Source organism: Ambystoma mexicanum, chromosome 6q (genome assembly GCF_040938575.1).
Source record: "Ambystoma mexicanum isolate Mex_15411 chromosome 6q, UKY_AmexF1_1, whole genome shotgun sequence".
Lineage (NCBI taxonomy): Eukaryota > Metazoa > Chordata > Amphibia > Caudata > Ambystomatidae > Ambystoma > Ambystoma mexicanum.
This window is the reverse complement of record NC_090937.1, coordinates 61,443,596-61,461,847: the sequence shown is the minus strand read 5'-3', so window position 1 is coordinate 61,461,847 and position 18,252 is coordinate 61,443,596. Positions and strand designations below refer to the sequence as shown.

The window sequence follows — 18,252 nt, the reverse complement described above, 5'->3', positions numbered from 1 at the left end:
ACACAGGCACCAGCTAGCACCCTAACACCACTCACTGCACCTCGACACGACACTCCTACCTTGATGTGCAGTCACTCTAATGTTAAATACATGTATGCTAGTAACTCAACACCTGCGTCCCTCCTTGGTGTGCTCCCACTGTTATGCAGCACACCTGCACCAAGTGCATTGCTCCAGGACTGCCTCACACATAGTAAGGTTTGTGATGTACCGAGCCTGTCTGTGCCTGACTTTAATCACCTGTACCGCGATACATGTCTTGCAAACTACTGTTTAAATCACTGTCTACTGTCTGATACCAAGACTTCTTTTATTCCTATGTTTAACAATGTTCTGAATGTTCCAATTGAAGTTAGGCCTTGTGGGGCTTCTCACAGACATGCTTACTCCGCTCGCAGCATCTTGGAGCGTGGTCATAAACTAGTTAGCAGTTCGGCGTGCGTATCATGTCATGTTCAGCATACACGCGCTTGGAATAATGTGTACTGTGCTCTTTTTCAGTATTAGCAGTGAGAATGAATATCGCGTCCGTCAATTCTGTCCCGTGGATGGATCACTTCCTTCTCCGCTTCATTCTCATTGCTGAACATCCACAAAATCAGTTGCGTCAATTAGCCCTATCCAAGTCTGCAACACTCGCAACTTGAGGATCTTGAACCTTCCCTCTTCGTCTCACTCAACACTAATGTCCTACCTCACTTAAAATCTTCACATGACCTGGCCAGCCACTACCACTCCTGCTTTCTCATTCTCCAGGCTCTAGACCAGTTTGCACTGATTAAACCAAAAATCATTAAACCTCACAAAGCCAAAAATACTTGGTTCTCTGAGGAACGGGCCCCATTACGCAGAGGAAAAAGAGCCCAAGAGCACCTATGCAAGAAACATCGCTCTACTACGAACTGCTTGGTCCTCACCAATGTGACTGCTAACTACAAAAAAGCTGTATTTCCTGTAAATCTAACTGCTATATTGACAGAATTGCACATACCCGCTCCAATAGTAAAGATTTATTTGCTATTCTTGGGGAGTTAGAATCGCCAGCAAAGTTGGGCTCACAGGGCTGCCACATGAGTGATCTGAAACTGCTGTGACTGTAGTAATAAGTACCATCCACCATACCATATTGCGAGTGTTGCTTTTAAGATTTATCTGCCGCCAGGACAGTAAACTCATAATTATAGGGTTTTGGTACAGGGGTGCATTTCCTAAATGCAGCCCCTGCGCTGCAGGGACCTGGCTGTCCCTGCAGCTGCCGGGTGGACACCTTTGAACCCTGAACCTGCTTGGTACCACTGGAGACAAAGGCGCTGTAGATCGAACCACAGAGGCAGCAGGGCACAGGTGTACAGTATGCTCTTGTGTGGTGCTCCTAAAAGGAGAATCTGATCAGAAGATTTCTCTCCCCGAGAATTCCCTGCATCATTTTATTAATATTATTTTAAAAGCCAGGGCTTCTACACCCTTTCCAGATGGCAATCCATCACAGAGGCTACGTTGGAGGCAAACGACAAAACCCATACCCAAGCACTGATCTTGGGAACATGAATAATGTGGAGAGTGTACCCATGGAAAGTCATGGTTTGGTGTACGCAGAAAACTCCCTTCTTATTCTCCCCCTGGCTACGGGTCAAGGTTTACACAGCATGGTTCTCTGATCTTAAAATGCAGGATCACTGGATTAATTGTGGATGGACTCTTAGGGAATCCTCCAGCGGTATCACTTCACGTAGCTTGTGTCCAGCTCCAGCGTCCTTTGCATTTACACATGTGGCCCCTGCCATGTGACTTAATAACACAACTCTCACCTCCCATCCAGCACCCCTTTGTTTCCTCCTAGAGGTTGGGACGTCTGCTCAAGGAATCAACATTGAACTCGTATTGTTCCCTCCCTTTTTTCCACTGTGGTGACCTAGGGCTGGAGGCCTAGGAATCACCTCCTCACTTGTAAATTGCAATCCTTGGTTAGAGCGGGCCAGACTAAAGGAGCATGATCAGAGTTGTGATGCAATTTCCTGCCGATACTATTTATTAGAAATTCTGCAACTGAATGTATAGCTATAATTTCAGTAATGGGTTAGTTTCTACTAGAGGAATCCTGGTGATTGACTGAATTTGTTGTTTATTACCTCGTCGGTATTGAGACAGGACTGCACCTAGGCTGATTTTTTTTTTTTTTTTTTAGGCATCCCTCCATTGGGTAGGGTCTAGAGAAGTCTCACGTTATAAGCAACTTTAGATTTCATTGAGAAGGTTCAGACAATGTATTGTGAGTATGCAAATTAGCTCAAATTCCAAGCATTTGCTCATTTGTGTCTAAAGGGTACTGTAACTTTTAACATGGCAGTTTATTAACCTTAGACGGCTTTCAAGGATTCGGACAACTGAAAAATGATTTAATCTTATTAGGGGCCATTAGTACAGTATAGTTGAAGTCTTGTGATTGCAGCAATGGGGCATGTTGATTTAAAAAAAAACAAAAAAAAAAAACAGTAGTTATAGTTGGTTTATGCTACTTCACTTGGAATGTTTTATTATGCATTGCATTTTTTAATGTAACACTTTATCTTGCCATAGCTGTTGGAACGTTTTCAAAGCTTAGTTAAATATTTTGATATACCCTGAATTTTGGCTAAAACATTCTTTATCTGCAGTTGACTGACTAATCTATCCTTTTTTTATTTCTCTGTTCCAGGTTGACAAACCATCAAATATGAATCCAATTTCTACGTCGCCTGACATATTTGGAAAGAACCATTGGTTTATAATACTTTTATTTGCACTTAACATCCACAAAAAGTAATTGTAAAAGGAGTCTTTAAATGTCCAATCCAAGGTACGTTTGCCTGTTTTGATTTACTGACATTCTTTTCTCTGTTTTCATAGATTTGTATTGAAATATGACCACACAATGTACATTATGACCATGCCAATCCAATAAGTTTAAGTAGTTGGCATATTGAAAATAAAGCACATATCCTATTCCTCGAATAAAAGAAGTACCATTGCATGAGCAATATTGGAAATTATGCCATTTGTATTGGTAGAGATTTAAACAGGTGGCATTCCATTGCAGAAATACCCCTGGGTTCTACTCGGAATGGGAGCATCTGTTTCTACTGGTTTGTGTCCTGCTAATGAAGCAAGCGTATTTGCTCTGTTTTTTTGAAGACCTCTTGTTTCTCTGGAAAGTTCCTCCTTGGGCAGGGTTTTAACCCTTCATTGTGGCACGCCGCTATGATATGGCATGTATAATGTGCCTATACACAAGTGTTTCGAGGCGCGACGAGGCAAGGGAGGGGGACAGAGGGAAGGCAGACCACGATCTTACTAGGCCAGGTGTCATTCAGATCGCGCAAGTGCATGGGAAGGGGAGGGAGAAGAAGTGCATGGGGGAAGGGGGAGAGGACAGTGCAGTACAAGGAATAAGAAATAAATAACAATAAGTAATCTCTTATTGGTTGTATCCTCATTTTTAATATGCCTGTAACCAGAACCCATGTAAATGAAACCGCTGCTGGTCGAAGTACCTTCCTCACTTCTTCAGCCCAAGTCCGGTGATGTCAGGCTAAGAAATGGGTTTCATCTTGATGTATATAATCTGGCAACATTGGACCGGCCCTCTTTGGAGCATAGTATTCCTTCCATCACTCCTAAACCTAAGAGGAATCAACTGTCGGATGTTCTAGCGCAGGGAGCTTGTAGGAGACCGTCTCCAAGATCTTAAAGACGGTTTCTCCGATAATGATGATGTTGGTCAGAGCATGCCGACTTCAAGGCTAAATGTATAGCTGATACGTTGGGTCCACTACTACCTCTGCCTGTACAACCTCCAATGAGCATATTGGAACAAACTATTCTATAGACGCATTCACAATCTCCCTAAGAACACGTAGGGTTGGAAGCATAGCGATTCGACCGAATCGGCCCTGAACAATGATATTGTGTGAAAGAAAACATCATACGTGAACACAAGCTATGCTCTAATTTTTCTGACTTCTGATTACGGGTAGAAGCTTTAGATAAATGTGTACTGCAGTTTCGGCCAGATAAGGCTCACCAATGTTGTCTAACTCCCCAAATTTCCTGGAATGTTGAGCGTGTAGCACAATCTTGCCAAACCGATCAAAACAAATACTGTGAAGTTTGTTAATAAGGAAAAACTCCAGACTGAGCTGGCATGTTTTATTGCTCGCCCTTTGTCTTTTGCATCAGCAGATCCTTCTAGTGGCATATCCTTGAAATCGATTGGAACTGAGGTCACTATCCAATTGTTGAATGAGAGTATGTGAAACTCTGACCTAGTTACTGTGTACAAATATTTCCAAACCCACCCAATGGGAGCGAATAAAGGGATGGGTAATCCAGATGTCCTCCAGGCAGTGGCCCACAGCCCTTGCAAAGCTTAACTAATAATAACCGGGCTAAGCAAAATATACGTCCTCTCAGGTCCCCAAAGAACTCCTTTGCATAAAGAAAAAACATATGCCAACGATTGATAATAGTAGAACTAACGATCTAATTCAAGGCAAGAGGAACTTCAATATTGATAAACCCAAGAGGAAAGAGCCTAAGTACGCTTTTTTCCCCTCAGGGATTTTTCTTGAATCCCCAATCCCCTTCAAAGTGGGTTTGTAATTTTGTAATCCTGTGCACTGACCTGCGTCATTGTCCACTGTTGCCAAGTCAGGCCCTCTTTAGGGACACCTTTCCCTAACTTTGCAGCATAGATTCTTATCCTCAAGCCAGACTCGGGTTCGAGAAACACACCAAAGGCAAGCATCAAACATTTTACATTCTCTCCAGCCTGGTGGCGACCCACAACCAGTCTGGCACATCAGCAATTTCACACCCCTCAAGTACACCCCTCAAGTGTACCTTCCTCTGTAGCCCCCTCCCCTCTTAGACATTTCCCTTGTCTGTTCTCTAAAGCTTTCCTTCAACTTCAAGAATGTGGGATCAGCTGAAAAAAAGGTTTCCTTATTGCTGACTTAATGTAACGCCAAACCTTTTACTGATGCAGATGCCTCCTTTTTCCGATGTAACATTAGCTCCCTTTGATGGAATCTCCCCTGAAAAGTCCACTTTACTCTTCCAGTAATCTAGCCTTTTCAAAGGCCTGTTTGGCAGCTCTAGCACCCCAATAGACATATATGTTGTCTTTAGACCACCTATGAAAATACCTTACTTTAATGACCTCCCTGCCTACCTGGTGAAATCTCTTTTGCAATAAGGACCACCTTTTAAGGTGAAGTCAACATTTTTACAATGGAGAGCAGTAATTAATTTACCATTAAAGACCTTGCAACTTTAGTCAACCAAACCGTCAACTTTCACTACAGGTGAGCTTCCCATTTCAAAGAACATTCTCTCAACCTGGTCTTCACCGTAGGCTTCTTCATCGGTGCAATTTCCGCAAGAACTTTTTTCTAGTCTGAACTGATTTCCATTCACCCCCCATTGCAACGTCTGGCTACAATAGTTTGTCTTTTGCCATTGGGCGTAAGATCCCAGCAGCTGTAGACACTCTTCAATTTTTCAGCATTACATCACTGGTTAGGAAGTCCCTGAAGGACCATTGCACCTCTATCTGTTAAGCCCTTTGCCTTCTCGGTGTATACAAATCTGAACTGGTGAAACCCCAGTCTCGTGTTCAGGGTAAAGAGTGCAACACTATTTAGTCAGAAATGAGAGAATTCCAGGATGCTTTCATGGGCTAAAGGAAAACGGGTTCTCAAGCTCTATCCTTTCCAAACTCTTCCCTATTTTAACATGTTAAGATGTGCTTTCCGTAGTTACCATGGCATTTTAACTTGAGCATTTTTCCCCTCCCAGCCCGTGTTATCCTTTTACCCAGCATGTTTTTTTTTTTTTAGTCCACACAGCATTTTAACATGAAACCATTTCTGCTTTTGTGTCCTTGCTAGTTTTCCGCTTCTTCTAAAATGCCGTAACTTATCAACGCTTGACCCTACTGCATTTTTACTTGTGATGGCTTGTTTCCAATGGTCGGTTTCTTCCACTGTTAGATGGAGTGCTCCCACAACCTTTTCTCTCCCGTTTCTTCCACTGTTAGATGGAGTGCTCCCACAACCTTTTCTCTCCCGACTCCAACCTTCCCTGTGGCTTCTGCCTCACTCTGTACTCGTCAGTTTGGGCTCTGCCTCTTGAAGATAGCTCTCGTCGTTTCTTTTGGGGCCCCAGCATGCACTCACAGCACTGAATTTGGCTCGTTCCCTTGCGTTTCTCTATGGCAGTGGTTGGCAGTATTGTTCAGCTGGGTATTTTCCCCATGCCCCTTGTCTTGGGCTGCTTCTGCATGTTCCACCTTGGTCCTCTGGCTTCACAAGAGCCTGTTAGCTTTGTGTATCCAGTGCAGATATTTATTCTTTATCCTTTGTCTTTTGTAGTGTGGGTTCTTGTGGCCAGCTTCTCCACACAGGCCCTCACTAGGTTTCTATCTCTTCCTCGATGGTACCGAGTAACTTTGGCTGCAGCATATCACGTTCCCCTCTTTGTAGGTTTGGCAACGTATTTAGGATTCCTTCTAGTCCACCGGGACCCTACCCTTCCTTTGATCCGCCTTTTCGAAATTCCTTGGCCGTGTGGTCTTCATCCGTTGTTGTGGGCCATGGAAGATTGGCTCACTCAGGCGAGAAATTTTCTCCAGTTGATCATGCTAGGCAAACATTATATTTACACTCTATTGGGTCCAAATTGCTTGTAGGCCTCCCAATGTGTACACATAGCAGAGCAATGTTGTAGTGAAAGTTGAAATTGGCTTGTTCCGACTTTTTTGTTTTGCACATCTGATTTACTTGGAACTCTAATGCAGGGCGCAGAATCCTGACCTCTTCAGGCTAGATTGACTCTGTGAAATACAATTTTGCCAACATTTTTTTGGCGCTCCTAATGTGTGTTCATTGGCCCTGAAAAGTGGATGATGACCTGCCCCTTTAGTATCATAGGCAGATCATAGCATGTACACACCTTTTAGTGCGCTGGCATTTTTTCCTCTAGGGTTTCAATTTTCCTTCAGTAAACCCCTATTTATTCCTGATCAATTTGAGATTGCCATAAAAACTTGTATTGAGTGATAAGGCCCTTTTTTTAAAAGGTTTTTTTTTTATCTTTTCCTTCCAGAGTGTTCATTACATAATTGCAGATTATTTATTTCATAGGGATCATCAGCCACAGTATCTTGTTTGGAAAGGACTTGTCTGTTTTCTCATGGAAATAGCATCTGACCTTTTGTGTTGGAGCCCCTTCTTCGTAATGTGATGTGTATTATTGCACAGGCAGTCTCAAGGATGCCTTGTGCTTCATGTAGTAGTTGGAATCTAAGAGAATGTTGAAGTATTTATGGGCTGTAGCCCTTCCAAGTTTGGAGTCGATATTTGGTAGCAAAAACTGTGCTCCCAGGTTTCCCCAACCTGGCGGTGTTAAATATATAATATGAGCCTTACACCTATATGCAAAAAATGGTAGACCTTAGGACAGGGGTGTTCAACTTGTGGCTCTCCAGATGTTTTGGATAATGTCTCCTATGATCCCATATCACTGACTCTGATGGCTTGGGCTAATGGCATTTCTAGTCCAAAATATCCGAGAGCCAAAGGTTGCAGAGCCCTGCCCTAGGAGGAAGATAGTCTGCAAAGGCACAAAAAGAGGTTTGAAATACACATGTAAGGGCATGCAAACAAGGAGTTCAGCCTTATTGCAAGATATTTGGTGGTCATCTTGTAGCGTCATTGTTTTATGCAAAAAAAAGCTCAGTAGTTCGAGGAGGCATTAAATTGTGGTGGGATAATATGAAAATCTCCTACGTTTTGGTCTTTTAGAGATTCTCACTTCCCTTATTAATTCCACTGGCAACAGGAGAGGATTTCAAAGCAATTTCGTTTATTAGCTTTTCAATGCACTCTTACACTAAAGGGTTCATCATTGGGACAGTTTATAAATAAATTAATAAATACCCCCACATGCCAATAAAAACTCCCTTTTCAGCTTTCAGGAGGAACTTGTGACACTGCTGCATTACTTCCGAATCAGGGATTTTGTCTCCATCTTCAGCATCCAAATGCCATTTGCTTTATTGTGTAGATGAGAATGGTTGGAAACAGAAGAAATTCTCATTCATATACATTCAGATCTGGCCGTCTCCTACAGAGTGTGGACTAGTTCAACAGTTCAGGTCTCCCAAGAAGCGGTGAAAGACCTTGGACCTTGAAATATATGGGAATCAATCTGTAAAGAAATGAACCACCTTCTCATCAGTAGCTGCTATTCAAAGGAAAAAACAGACCAAAAACAAATGTTGCTACTACAGACCCCGCACAATCTGATCAACCACTCCCATTCTCAAGTAATTCTTATGAAGGTCTTGTACCATTTGCATGGTACTCAACTTTGCTGTCGAGTACAACAGCATTTGAGAAGTTTTAAACATGTATTTGACATTTACAGCAATAAATATTTGTTTTCAGTAAATGTCTGTGGCTGGTCTCTGGGTGGCAGCAGTGCAGTGCACATGAAGTGGGCTTATGGTGATATATAGACCATTTCACAGAAAACACTGGGAATATTTTGTCACTCTGAGCCATGGGTCGAGTGCGTTTCTCTTAGGTTGAGTAGGTAAACTGAGTTACTTGACCTGCAAGTCTAATGGGATTCTAAAGCATTTGCGAGGCCTCTACTAGCCGGCTCAAGATGTAAGTAGGTTTGAAAAGTCTATGCTCAAATTCAGTGACCGTGCAACACTATAACATACATACCTTGGATAAATTGGACCCATTAGCAGTTACCCCGAGCACCCCAAGATTTGTTTATTTAATTTATAACATTTTTGTGATGCCCATACCCAAAGGTATCACAGCATTTACCAACATGTGATATAGAAACAGAGTGGGGACAACAAGTACGAGCACATTAGAGGAAAGACATGAGCCAAAAGATTAAGTCAGGTTTTAATGCAAGCCTGACTGGTGCAGTAAGGTGTATTTGTCGAATAGCCAGGTTTTTAGTAGTCTCTTGACTGTAGCATAGGACGGTTAATTCCTGATAATCGGTGGTACGGCGTTCCAGAGGGTAGGCGTGGTGCCGGTGATGCTCGTGCCACCTGCTTTGACACGTTTGAATCAAGGAGTGTCAAGCGAGATACTGCTGATGGATAGAAGGAGCTGCTTTTGTTGTTTCCCTGGGAATGTGGTGTGAGGGGCCAGCGTTGAGGTATACCCCAAGGGTTTTAACTTGTTTGAGGCTTGGGAAAGTGACACTGTGGATATGAAAAGAGGATTGGGAGGAATCCAGAGATTTATGGTGCTGGGACGAGCCAACAATGTTTAACTCTGTTTTCTCATTAGTGAGGCAGAGGTTGTGTGGCCATCCAGTTTTTTTTATGGCACTACATACATTGTTTATGGTTGTGGTATCCTTGATGTAGTTACCTCAGATAGGGATGAGGACCGGACTATCATCTACAAAGTTTGTAGGTGGTACCAAGTGAGTCAAGGATATCAAATAGCGGTTTGGTGTAGTGTGGTACAGGGTGGGGGAGAGGCAGGAGCCTTCTGGGGACACCAATGGGGACTGGAATAGGGTCGGCGGCACCATTGTCAATGGAGACCCTAGAGGTATGGTCGCTGAGGAAGGATCTAACCTAGGTGTTGGCTTTCATGGAGAAGTAGAAGTGGGAGCCGAGGTGCTGAACGGGTGCGCCATGGTCTACCAGATCAAAGGATACAGAGAGGTCGACGAGTAGGCGCTAGGTTGCCAGCATCCTGAATCCTGCCAAACTGTATTTTAAGGTTGAGTAACACAATTTCGGTGCTGTGCTTGCGGTGGAAGCCAGACTGACTGGCTCTGAGTAGGAGGTAATGCTCTAAGAATTATTGCACTTGTGCATAGACAGTGAGGTCTAGCATCTTGAGCAGTAAGGGCACAGTAGTGATGGGGCGGTAGTTAGTAGGCACAGCGGGTCCAGAGATGTTTTTTTGAAGGAGTGGAGTGACCCAGGCTGATTTTGATACTGCTGTAGATAGTCCATGCTTTAAAGAAGGCATTTACAAATTCTTTAATAGAGGTCATGGTGGCGGCACAGAGCTTGATATGCACAGGGCAGGCGTCTCCCTTGAATTTGGAGGGTTTTAGTGTTTGGATGGTGTCCAGGACAGTAGTTTGAGACACTTGGGAGAAAGGACAAAGGTGGTGGAGAGGGAGTATTTACTGGATTTGCTGTAGTTCGTCCTTCAAGAGTGGGCAGTGTGCTGGGTTTGGCTGCAAGTGTAGTTTTCTTTTCATTTAGGTACATTTTATTGCGTAGCAGGTCAATTTTGTTGGTGAGGGCATTTTGAATCGTAGTGCACCAAAGTTTGTCAGCCCTAGCATGGGCGTTGGGTGGGACGGGTGTCTCCAATTATCTTAGTATGGTGAAGAGTTCTTTAATATTGGAGCTCTCCTTTGATATTCTGTTGCCATAAGAGGCGGCTTTGTTTGAGAACTGCCTTTTTATAAGCCATGTTGGCATTGGCTAAGTTTAATGAGCTACCGGAGACCGGTGTCTCTTGAAGAGATGCTGTAGAACTCTCTCTTGGCTCTGCGGAGGGTGATAAGCTCACCTGAAAACCAGTTTTAGTTGACTTGTGGGGTTTGAGCATTTTCAGTTTTAGTGGAACATGAAGGTCAATGGTGAGTCAGTCAGAGGCAGTGGTGGTAGTGGTTTGCCATGTCTTCTGGCTTGCTGTAGCTAGGAGGAGCGAGGGTAAGTGTGCACAGTTGCGTGGGCTTGAGGATTTCTTAGGGGAGATTCTTAGCGTTTCTGATCATGAGTGCAGGAGTTTTTTTCTGGGCGCATTTAGTGTGCAGGAGATCAAATTCTATTTGGTGGTGGTCTGACCAGGGCACCTGGTTAGTTGCCAAGATTTGATGTTGGAATTGTTAGAGAATATCCAATCGACGATGCAACCGTTGATGTGCGTGGGGGCCGAGATTAGTTGAGAGAAGCTCATGTCTGTGAATCCCTGTTCTAAGGTAGTGACTTTGTGATCTGTGGGGTCTTAGTCCGTGTAGCCCAACTTCATGATACATTTGTTTAGGGGTTTTAGTAGGTGGGTGATCAGCAGGGGTTTGTCGGATTCTAGTGCATTAGGTGAGTTAGGTTGGGGGTAGAGGAGGAGCATATATGTATATATGTATATGTATGTCTGTGGGTTGGTTGCTAGTTTAGTAGCAAGGTTTCATAGACTGTAATGGGTGTTGTTGAGGAGCAGCAGATGGAGAGGGAGGATTTAGCAATAAGGGCTTTACCTCCCCCAACAACGGTTTTGGAATTCCTTCACCTCTTCTCGTAAGCCTCACCAAGCCTGGTGTACGCCAGCTCATAAGTCCCTTTGTTCCCCGAATGTGTCTAGAAGAAGTCACATTCTTTGTATGACACCAGTTTCTTCTCCAACTACTTGTATTTTTTTCATCTGTCTCTGAAGCTACTGTACTTGTTAAGTGTACCCATCATACTGCTGCCCGTCTTACCCCCTTTCCTGCCACTCTTTTCCCAGATGTTTATCCTTTTGATGCCAAACCTGACTACTCTCTAATCTTCCTCTTCTCTTATTTTTCCATCTATCTTTCAACATGCCTACATTATCCTTACTCTAAAGTCATACTTGATGTCTTAATTCCTTCTAATTACTGTTCTTTACCATTGCTTCAATAATTCTGGAAGGAGTAGTTCATTTGCAGCTTTCATTTATCTTGATGACACTTTTCTTCATTCTGTCCAATGAAGATTCCGACCTCTTCATCCAAGTGAAGCTGCTCTTCTCCATGTGTCCAATTCCCTTCTTTCTGCCCGCAACACCAAGGATTCCTCTTTGTTGGCACTCATGGATATTTCTGCAGCTTTTGACACATTAGATCATGCTATTTGGTCTACTCTTTCTTCAATTTGAATTTTTCCACCTGGTCATTGGTTTTCCTCTTCCTCCCCCCTATCTTCCAGATCAAGCTTTTCTTTCTCTTGTGCCGGAAAAATCTCTTCCTATCCTGCTAGATATGAAGTACCTCAGGGCTCCATCCTTGGCCCTTCACTGTTTTTCTATTTACATGACATTATTTCCTCCATTAACCTGTCACAGCAATTCGGGGTCACACATTTTTTTTCTTTCTCTCTCTGTACTGATTTTGGCCATTTCATTCTCTTCTGGTCTTTCAGCCATCCAGAAGTAGATGCTTGCTCACTCACTGCATCTCAAACCTTCTAAAAAAAATGTTATACTCCCTGCCTCTTGGTCTTCTTTTTTGTCATCTCCCTCATTAGTTTGCTTCCCTCCCTCTCTTTTACTCTTTCTTGGTCGACTTGTGTTACAAATTCGATTCTTTGCTTGCTGCGGCACAGTCAACTCAACAGTTCATATACAACAGCTCTAAAATCAGACCATTTCTTATTTCCAAACCACTAAGCTTTTTATCACTATCCTTGTCATTTTGTGACTGGACTATTGCTCACCACTCATGGTTGGTCGTCCAGCATATGTTCTTAAGCCTCCTTTGTTCCGTATTTAATCCCTCCATTCATCTTGTCTTTTATTTGACATTCCATGTTTTTTTTTTTTAATCTCCCTCCCTGGCTTCTCTTTGCTGACTTCCATTCTTGCATCCTCTTCCATTTCCTCTCTACAGTTTATCAATTTTTCCATGGTTAGCCTGCTTACTATTTTCATGATAGATTCCTCTCTATTCTCCTTCACGTCCTCTTTGCTCTGCATCTCAATTCCTTCTTGGAGTCTGTTGTGCCCTCTGTAGCCAGTCCCACTGTAGGTCTTTTGCTCTATCAGCCCCTAAACACTGTGCGCTGTGCTACCTATTTTTTCTTCAGTTCTTTGCACATTGTTTCTCCTCCCTTTTTTAATTAATTCTGTTTATTGATGTGATCTTTGTATTTATTTTCATTGTACCGTTTTACCTTGTACATCGCTTTGGCAAAAGTATTTTTTATGAATTCAATAAATGAATGGCATGATATGCTGATCCTGGAGGTTTTAGGACCAGTCCTGCTGGATGAGAGGGCTATGGTACTGTTCAAACTTCTTTGAGGTATCAAAATCCAATCAGGCGGATCTTCCCATAGAGAAATTCAAGATGATTCTACCTGGACGGAACTGAAGATTTTAGAATTTGAGATCAATTTTACATCACTTTTGGTGGTCAAAACATGGACTGCATCAATACCTACTCTGTGCAAACGCACCCCTTTCAAAGGGTCTGCATGCACACTGGGTACAGACTAATGCGGCTTTGGTGTCATTCGGATGTCCTGTTGCATGGGATGTTATAGCTAAGGGGGATGCATAGACCTCCCCTTCATCCTTCTGTAAACATCCATGGCAGATTGAGTTCCGCCTCGCATACCTATTCAGTCTGGACCCCCATGCTCCGATTCCTGAGTGCTTATGAATTTCCTAAAAGTATGGAGTAAAAGTGGATCGGACATAGAGAGTAAGAAGGTTACTCACCTCTGTGACTACACGTGGGCAACGCGTTTGTCTTGGAAGCAAGTCCATGCATAGCAACACAGATTTGAATCCCGGTCTCACACTTAGAAACTGGTCTCCAGTATTAAGCACGGTATAAAAAGAGCAATTATAGAATGTGATTACTATGATTAATATGAATGCATGTTGATCTCAGATTGGACCTAAGCTAATACACAGTTATTAGAAATGCTAGCAGCTAATGCAGTTGCACTGAAAAGTAGTAAAGCAGGAATATCCTTGGATTGTTGCGCAAGGCGGCGACGCTAGGTGGCCCTGCACTTGAGCTCTCCATGGTTTGGGGAGTGAACACTGTAAGGTACTCATGGTGGCAACAGTAAAGACAGAGACAAGTGATCACAGTTCAAGGGTGTTTATTGAACCTTATAATGGGTGAGATAAACGCCTAATCTAAACTCAACTCTATGATGGGAGCAAGCTACAACCATAATAATAAGGCAGTCCTAGTGGCTACTTGACGAAATAAAAAGGGCATGTACAGATAGAAAAACTATTGCCAACCCTTATCACTAAGTTAGAAAAGTGTGGGATAATGTTCACCAAAAAAGAAAAGTGTTCACATAATTATAGGGATGGTATGATTGGTGTCTCCCTTCCCCATGTTTTAAGCATGGGACAAGGCGGGACGTCTTAGCACAGCACACTCCTGGGCCTCTCCAACACGAGGTTCACTATTCCATTCAACAATACGAGGCCCTTCAAGGGGCCAAGTCTCTTTTCTAAAAAAATGTCTCTTGCCTTAGAAGGCCTGCTGGATCAAAACAACAGACAAACAAAAGTTCCTTAGTGATCTTGCACATTGGGCTATTGCTCTTCTCCCCTTGGATCTCCCTCAGCCGGGCTTAGATCCTTCTTGCAATGTGGGCCTCCCTCAGTCGGGTTCACTATGGCATTTCACTCTTAATATCAACACAGTGTTCTCGGGTGTATCAGGCTTCACCTCGATTCGCAGGCATCCCTCAACCGGATTCACATTTGCCAATTTCACAGTTCACTTTGCAGAATTTACTTGTCTTAGTTTTTATCTTGGCATCCCTCAGTCGGTTCACATAGCCATCGTTATCACAGTTCATGAATTGCTTCATCTCATCATAAAGCATGGTTTCCCTTCTCGTAGCTTTCTTTCGGCATCCCTCTGTCGGTTCACACTAGCCACAGGACATTCTCTTCAGAAAGCGGGGGTTCCCTTACCCTAGCTTTCTCTTGGCAATGATTCTGAAACTTTCGATTGTACAAGGAATTTGATGGGACACTCAGACACCTCACGCCGCCCTCTCCTAGGGCCTTCTAGTTCTTGTAGTTTCAACACAAAACAAAGGGGTGAGCCAGAGTCCTTTGACTGAGCACTCCTGCAGTGCCTGACAACTGTGACGCTGGCCCTTATCTGGGCTTTCCCAAAAGTTCAGACAAACACAAGTTCTTTGCTCACCAATTCCTTGCATTCATATAATTTTGCCGATAGCAAACCGAACTGTGTTAAGCTCAAGGTTGCAATCAGCTTTCTCCGACTGACTGGCTGTGTTGAACCCGTTGGCTGGGCTTCCTTCTGAAGTCAAGGACGGTATCACGGTAGCCAGCGTGCCTCTCCGCCTGTGTTATCAGTGTGGGAGGCATCTGTGCACCGATGACACCTGTCACACCACACGCCAGCTGTACTCCCCAGTCTTGTGATTCCCTTTTCAGAGGCTTCGCAGGTCTGAGTTGAAAAGGGAAAGGGCAATTCCCTTCTCGTCCTTTCAGGTATCGCCGCCTTTCTCCTCCGCTTAAACTGCTGGTCTGGAATAGCTGCTTCTTCGTGTGTTCGGCCTTGCTCCTTGTGTTTTCTCTTGCTGCGCCTTTTATACCTGTGGGGAAGGTAAAGGGCTGTCAGGTGTGCGTGGTTAGTGTCAATTGCCTGACTCTACCTGACCCTTGTATTGAGACATGTAAGGTGAAGTTCTGGTGTTAGTCTGTTGTCTTTCTCTGTGTAAGAAAGTGTTGGCGTCGGGAAAGGCGGGGTTAGAGCTTCTAAATCTCCTACAGTGTAGGAAGGGGAAAAGGTGTTACAGGGAAGGGAGTACTGCATCTCGCCCGTCAGTGTCCCACCTCCACTCCCTGAGACCCCCCCCAACCCCTCCAGGTGATCCTTCCCTATAAGTCCACCCCAGGAACTGGATCCAATAGCAATGGCCGTGTCCTGGCCACCTGGATGAAAGATTCCCAGGTACTAGTAAGTGAGACACCTTCAGGTTTCTCGCAACGGCCAATCTCTAGTAATTTTATTTTTTTGGATGGGCACCAAGAAATTATTTTGTGGTTGTGAACCGAGCGTCCACCCTCGTCGAATGTTTGGTGCTTGCTGGTTCTTAATCTGCTGCGATCTTAGGGACCTGTTGTCGTGGCCTAGTGCCGGGGCCTTTCCAGTGGATCAGTGCAGACAGCAGAGTTGTGCTGGGTTGCGGTCGGTGACAGGAGGTGGTGCGGATCTCCAGAACTACTGTTTTCAAAGTGTTTGCTGCAGCCCTGGAGTGCAGCTGACTGTGCTGTGGTCCAAGAGGCACGCATTGCTGGAGTCTAGTGGCCCGGTTGGGGGCGCACTGGGCAGATTGCCTCGTCAGTACCTGGGAGTGCAGTGTTTGCTGTGGGTGGGGCCGCCGGCCCTAAATTATTATTATTATTGGAGACCGAGCCGCGGGGATGGTTCAGACTCTGGTATGCAAGCCGTGGGCACGGCTTGGAGAAGGTAGTGGTGGGGGTTGCCAATGAGGGTACCTGGCTGCTCCCCGTTTTGTGCTTCCAGCAGCTGTGGTGAACGAGTCTGCTGTCCTCTGAGCTCTGCTCGCCGGAATAAGGATCATGTTATACCTCCTACATTCCAGCGGGGATACGGCAGGGTTTACTTTGGTCTGTGGTTCCAGTGATTGTTCCTGCCTGAGTTTTATGAGCATCTGTTGGTCACTTTGTGCCCCACAATCAGTCTGGACTCTGGTGGTGAATTGGCACACGGAACACTGGTGTACCGTGGTGGAATACGAAGTGCAGTCATTCTGTGGCATGGTCGGAACTGGTGTGAGTACAACTGCTGGATACCCCTAGCGCACAGCTGCGATGTTGTCTAAGCTACTTGTGTCGTTGGTGCTGCCCACAAAAATTATTATAGAATCTCGTTTGTGGCAGCAAAGCATCAATTGAGGAACACGGGATTGCAATGTCCAATGTTGTATCCATCCAGGCTTCCAGTAGTGCACAATGACAACACATTTGTTTTTTCACTAACCTGGCTAAGGTGATGACCTCCATTGACACTCTCACTAAACGCTTACTGAGAGGGGTGGTGTGATATTACGGCTTTCTGAGATCAGTTAATTGCTTGCTGGGTATCTGTCTCCTCTTGTTTGTTGTATTAGAGGCTACTTCCACAGATACTTTTTTCGTGCTGTGGGGGCACACAGTTAATCTGTTGTAATGAATAGACACATCCTTACGAAATGTTGATGGATAGTGGGGGTGGGCTGCTCTCCGCAGTCCCCTTGGAGTGATGTGGTGATTGTCCTGGCCTACTTGGGATGGTTCCCGGAGAAGTTGCTGTTTGGAATGGCGTTGTTGGGTAATGCTGGGGGTGGAAAGTTAACATTGCTCTGTTTAGGATGGGGATGAGGGAGGCTGGGGAAGGGGGGTAGTCTCAGGGGTGAAAAGTTATAAAAATTGTCTTGGCAGGCAAGTATTAATGATGTTGAAAATGTTTGTTGGAATAAGGAAGTAGGGAATGTACCGTATCGACTTTGCAGCTATGATGTGCACCAGGCAGTTACCATTTGGGTGGGGGGGGGATGATGATGGCACTTAAACCTGGTAAGTTGAAATGTTAGGGGACTTGGTAGCGTAGGGGAGGCATGGTATCACAAGTATGACACTGATACTAAAGATCAATTTGTAAAACCTTTATTAACTTTGTGGGGTTTGGAAAAACTCCTACTTTGCCCTGTAACTAGGATAGGAGCCGTCTTGACTATCAACTAATGAAGAAAATAGTCTGTCGTTCAAAATGGCCTATGCTAATAAAACTTAATGCCTGCCCTATCTCTTGTACAAAAAAGTGTGTAAAGGAGGTATGTATATAAAAGGAAAATCTGTGTTCCACAAAGGAATAAAAATGTGGCTGAATCAGCTCTCGTAGCCACATTTAGATAGCATGGAATAAGGCATTCTCTCTAGGCAGGATGACACACTCTGGCTAGAGCTTTAACACTGAAACAGTTTGAAACGTGGATCTGGCTCTCCAAGTTACAGGCTTTTGTTCCAGTCTTTCCCAAATAACGAAACAAAAAGTTAATACTGGTACCCCTATGTCAGACTTGGACCTCTTAAAAAAATAAAAAAATAAATTCACTGTTGGTTCCCCCTCTCTGCCAGCTCAGACCTTTCACAGTTAAACAATACTTGCTGGGGCTCTCTTCCCCAAGTTTTTGGGGAAGAGAGCCCCACTCTTCAGGCTCAGACTGCTTTTCAGATGTCAAAGACTTTAGAATGTGTGGGCTTCCTTTACAGACCAGCGCAGGACTACTTCGACTCTGAATTAAATGTTCAACTTTTCCTCTTCACCCTTCATTCACTTTCGCTTTTATAGTTAATTAACTTTTATCGGCTCAAACAATGCACCTTTCACAGAGACATTTGAGTGGGCTACTCCTTTTCGCCAGACCACTTCATTACTCAGTATCGCTGA

The 18,252-nt window shown here is 44.1% G+C and overlaps 1 protein-coding gene across 2 annotated transcripts in view; it reads left to right on the top strand.

The window, feature by feature from the left end:
* Positions 1–18,252, top strand: part of ZBTB5 (zinc finger and BTB domain containing 5) — a 174,228-nt gene that overhangs the window by 79,190 nt on the left and 76,786 nt on the right. The window contains exons 2-3 of one of the 2 annotated variants that reach the window (XM_069630482.1): positions 2,186–2,269; positions 2,696–2,836. The gene's annotated coding sequence lies outside the window, so the exon portion shown is untranslated. The remainder of the gene's footprint in view (positions 1–2,185; positions 2,270–2,695; positions 2,837–18,252) is intronic. The other variant, XM_069630481.1, reaches the window with a different exon arrangement.